We start from the raw sequence: 5,330 nt of genomic DNA on the forward strand, positions 1-5,330 counted from the left end.
AAATATAAAAGCTAAGTATAGTCTTAAGCTTACTAAGCTTACGAAGTTTAGTTTAGAGTTGTCTGCTTCTTTGTGACCAGCAAAATACTTTTCCTTGCTTGAAATAATTTAAATTGTGCTGTGTTCCTAAACTTTGTGGTTAACGGTAATTTATTGCCATTTGATTTAGCTTTATGGTAGTCTTCTGGCAGAAGCAGTGATAGCAGCTGGAAGACTGCTCTCCCCCTTCCCCCATAAACTGGCATTTGACGATATTGAGATTTATTTTTAAAAACCTGCATTGTGCATTTTGATCTAACAATGTTAAGCTTACTTTTCCTTTTAGAAAACCTTTTGAATCTGACAGTCCAAGACTATCTCTAAATACAAACCAAAAGTTCTGACATCTTGATCTCTTATGCAACTGGAGCACAGAAATAACTGAGTTATAAATAAAGATGTTTTGACAGGGATTATTGATCTAAAGAGAGACTAAACTGGAAAATGTGTCCTTACTTTTTGCCATATTGATATATGACATTGTCAAAGCCTAGGTCAGATAGAATGGCCTCTCAAGTTATCCAACCATGGCACCATGTTTTGTGTAATCCACTATGGGGATCAGCTAATTAAAGACTGAGGCCGCAACCATGCTCTGTAGCCATAAGGGAAGAGTTAATTACAACTTATTTTTTTGCCTTTTTGTCTTTATTTATAGCTATTAAATCATAAATCCCAAAGTAACAGTGGGTGTGTCAACAATGATCATTTGCTATACACCTGCTGTAGCTGTGTTTTCTTCAACTATATTTCTGCCAAAATAAAGGCATGATAATATGGTTTTGATTAAAAATCTATTCAGATCAACTGTTGAATCGGTAACTTGCCCTTACTGCTCTTCCTCTTCTTAACACTCAGCTCAGGATGTTTTGTTTACTTTAGTTTAAAATGATAACGAAAATGTTCTCCAACCTTGGGTCCTTAGATATTATTGCACTACAACCCCCATTCCAACAACGTCTGGGAACTCAAGGTTGATGAACATTGTTTAATTACCACAGTGATCTCTCTAAATTTTCAATTTCAGACAATTCTTCCTTCCAGAGAAAGAGCTTGTCTCTGGCTACTATCCTTTGTTCTTACATAACTGTAGGAAACTAGGTTCATACGCTGCAATGGAGAGACTGTGTTCTCTGACAAGGAATAATGACATCTGCTAGAAATAAAATAGAGTGCATTGGATGCTATTCATTTTCTGAAACTCCTATCTGGAGAGCTGCTGAAATCCATAGCTTAGTTGCATGTGCTTCACATGCTTAATTACTCCATTTCTCTACCATTCTTCCTCCAGTGAGATCAGAGTGGCAAGGTTGACCTCCCCTTCCAGTTTTATCCTCACAACAACCCTGTGAATAGGCTTGGCTTAGACATAAAGAGTGGCTGGCATTCAGATCACTACCAGTGAGCTTCATGACTGGATGGGAATATGAATCTAGGTCTCCCCAGTACTAGACCATAGGAGCCAACTCCTAGGGGCCGAGGTCCCTTCACCCCCCAACAAAACATTTGAGGGGCTCAAGGTCCCCCAAAGTTGATGGGTATCGCCATTCAAATTGGGCTGTGTGTGTGTGCTGCGTCTTGTGATCAATTATGCAGGGCGGGGGCTTACCTGGGGTACCCCTATGTCAGAGGTGGCAAACCTTTTAGAGTCCAAGTGCCCAAACTGCAAACCAAAACCAACTTATTTACTGCAAAGTGCCTAAAGTTTTTGAGCTTTTTTTGAGGGGGGCTCCCCAAAGTTGAGCTTTTCGGGGGGGACAGAAAAAACGCTGCGGTTCTCGCCATCTCCCTCCTTCTTCCCCCCTCCCACCGGGCGCGCTCCCTAGCTAGCTCGCTCTCAGGCTGCTGCGATGGGGAGGAGGACGGAGCAGCTCTGAGGCCAGGTGAGCAGCGGCAGCCAGGAGGAGAGGGAGAGCCTCCACCCCTGATACTAGAGCAGTCTTTTATCACTATACAGTACATACTGGCTCATTTACTTAAGCATGATTTTACTCTTAACTATACCCTACTTTTCTGTAAACTGCTTAAGGCGCTTTAAAGTGCATTTGAAACTAAAAATTTCATTTCATTTCATTGTTTTTATTTTAAACATCAACAAAATTTCAACAGCTGTTGAAAATAAATTCCTTAAGCAGCTGCTCTAAAACAACAGATTTATTATTATTATTATTTGAAGAAAAGCCTGATTCTGGTTGCATGGTGAAAAATCAGTGAAGGACCTCTTTGGGGTAGGTATTTAACAATCTAAGTGCTATAGATCAGGGGTAGGCAACCTACCGGTAAGGCCCGTGGGCCGGATGCAGCCCAATAGCCTTGTCAATCCTGCCCACGAGCAGTCCAGGAATCAGCGCGTTTTTACATTAGTAGAATGTGTCCTTTTATTTAAAACACATCTTTGGTTATTTTTTTTGGGGGGGGGGTCTGCCTGGTGTTTTTACATGAGTAGAATGTGTGCTTTTATTTAAAACCCATCTCTGGGTTATTTGTGGGCCATAGGAATTCGTTCATTCCCCCCCCCCTCCAAATATAGTCCATCCCACCACATGGTCTGAGGGATGCTGCTATAGATGAACAGTCCTGTCATAAATCCCCATCCCCTGTATTGAGACAGGGCAGTCCTTAGGCCCTTGCCTGTTAAAGGAAGCATGTTGGTATGTGATACTTAAATATTCTTTAAAAAATTATTTGAATTATTGATCCCTGGTTTTATTCTACAGGGTGGAATGGGTAAATGTTGTTTGTTTTGTTTTAACCGCCCATTATTGACTTCTTCTTCTTTTTTCTACTTACTGGTAGAAAAAGTCATCACCCAAAGCCTGTGCAAAATCTATCAGCTTGGTGCTGTTATTTTTAACATCCATGGACAAAAGGTCACATAATTCTTTTTGAAGCTAAGATGGTCAGAGCAGATGTTAAAAACTTTAAAAAGGAAAAAGGTGGGTGGGTTGGAAGGCAACTATCAGGACAATTTTGGGTAGCATGCTTTTCTAGAATTAGCAATGTGTCCTTTAGAATCTTCCATAACCTGGAATAGCTGTGAGTGTTTTTCTTTGGATGCCAAGTGACAGCCAGTGATGGGTGAATCAGCCATGCCTCTCACTTTGATTTCCAGCATTTTATAGCATATTTTTACACGCCGCCCTAATCTGAGTGGTGCAAATTTCCAGGGGTTTAGGCGCTTTCCAAGGGTTCATGTTTCCTTTGGAAATGAGGCACAGCAGAGATGGTGATGTCTTTATGATGTATGTGCAATAGGCAACATTGCATACAAAAATGTATTTATTAGGCGAAATTCTCCATGAAAATGCTGGTGAATTTTCAGGGAGGCTTCTAGACTTCTTTAAAAAAAAAATACAAACAAAAATAATAAATTACTCTGCATTAATTTATTTGGTGCATTTAAATCCCACCCTTCTTCCCTCATAGATACTGTCTGGTTCCCAGGCAGTTTCTTATCCAAGCCTTCATCATACCCAAATCTGACTGCATCAGGTCCTCTCAGACCACACCCTAGGGCCATTAATAGGAATATTACTTTGCAATTATGATCTATTATTATTATTTATTTACTTATATCCCAACTTTTCTCCCTGACAGGTACTCAATGCCTTATACACCTAAAATGGAAACAGCCAAAAACATAGGGAAAGAAGTGCATTTTTTTAAAGCAATTAAACATTATGCTTTACAGATCTATGGTTTAATTACAGATACTGATAAATCAATAATACAAATCCTGTAACAAAAATATTAGAACATAAGAATTGCTTTGAGGATCAGGCAAAGATCCATGCAGCCCAAGTGTCTTTTAGAACCTAATAAGCATTCCATGAAGGTTGAGTGATTATGAGAACAAGACCTCACAGTGGGACAAGACCTCACTGTGGTTCCTTACAAATATTAATTTTGGGGAAGGGTAAATGGGTGAAGTCATTCTCCATCAAGGACTCACCATCATTGCTGTTCTCCCCTCTCCCCTCCCCCTCGTACTCATACTAATCTTCAAGGTTGTTGCTTAAATCTTTTTTTCCATCTGGATAAGGTGACTATGAAACATCATGGCCGGTGATCTGTGACTGTAACATCCCTAAAAGAGACACATTTCCACACCCCTGCTTTAACCCCTTTTTATTTTTAAGGAAGGGTTCTGCCTTTTTATTATTATTATTATTTCTCCCAAGGAAGTAACTAACTAAATGTATTTTGCCTTCCTAGGACAAAGCATATGGAAAAAGGCTGCTCACAAAGTAAAGAATAATATGTATGTATTATCGCGCATTTAAAGTACAATAATTTACAATAAAACAGCAGACCAACACAGAAATAAAACTGCATTTAAAAAAAGGACACTTCAGCGAACAGTTTATAAATACATAATTGCAAGCTCTAAGTGGAAAATGTCAACAGGAACAAAATGGTCTTAAGAACCAATTTTAAAATAGGCAATTAGGAGGCTGGCTAGCTGAACTTCTCCTGAGAGACTTTTCTATAATTTAGGCATCACAACAGAGAAGGTTGTTGCTCTTTTCCATACTAACTACACTTCTCAAGGCTAGTCAAAGACATTTTACAAGATGGTGACCTTTCAATTCCACAGACCAGAGTCACCTGGACTGGAAGTCACCTTTTTCTTCAACACTGGTGTGACAGATATCAATCAACCTCTTGTCAGTGCACTATGCCAATCATATGGGGTTCCTTTTTCAGTTAGCCTAAAGTCTTGCAGAATCTTCTTTCTCAGTTCAGCTCATCTGTTGGTGATTTCCTATGTGGGAACAAATACCTCACCCATTCCAGTTCTGCTTTGAAGTATTTATTGAAGAATTAACACTACAGCTTGTATAACTACTGGCCTAAGGAAAATAAAATAGAACAATATACAGAGAAGCATTCTTCTTCTCTGCTCTTCAACCATCTGGACAGAGTGACCAGCACACTCTTTCAGAGGTTGTCTCATACAGAAGTTTGTCACTGGGGAGAAAACTTGTTGGTAGGATCAGACTTGCTAGGGGCAAAACTATTCAAGGATAATTTCAAGTCACCTTTTAGACTACACCAACACCTCTACCACATCTTGGAGGGACAGATTTAGGGAAGTGTGACTGGTTCCGAGCTTGGCTCAGGATGGTCTGAATTGGCACACGATTGGCCCTCTCCCCCTGCCACCTGACTAACATAGGACCATTAATTTCAATGGGTCTATTCAGAATATGGCTATAACCCTTAATGTTATTTTCAACCTTACATGCAAATTAGAAATGTTACTGTTTTACGGGTGTTAGGATGGAAAC

The sequence above is a fragment of the Zootoca vivipara genome, chromosome 3, assembly GCF_965207765.1.
Source record: "Zootoca vivipara chromosome 3, rZooViv2.hap1.1, whole genome shotgun sequence".
Taxonomy (NCBI): Eukaryota; Metazoa; Chordata; class Lepidosauria; order Squamata; family Lacertidae; genus Zootoca; species Zootoca vivipara.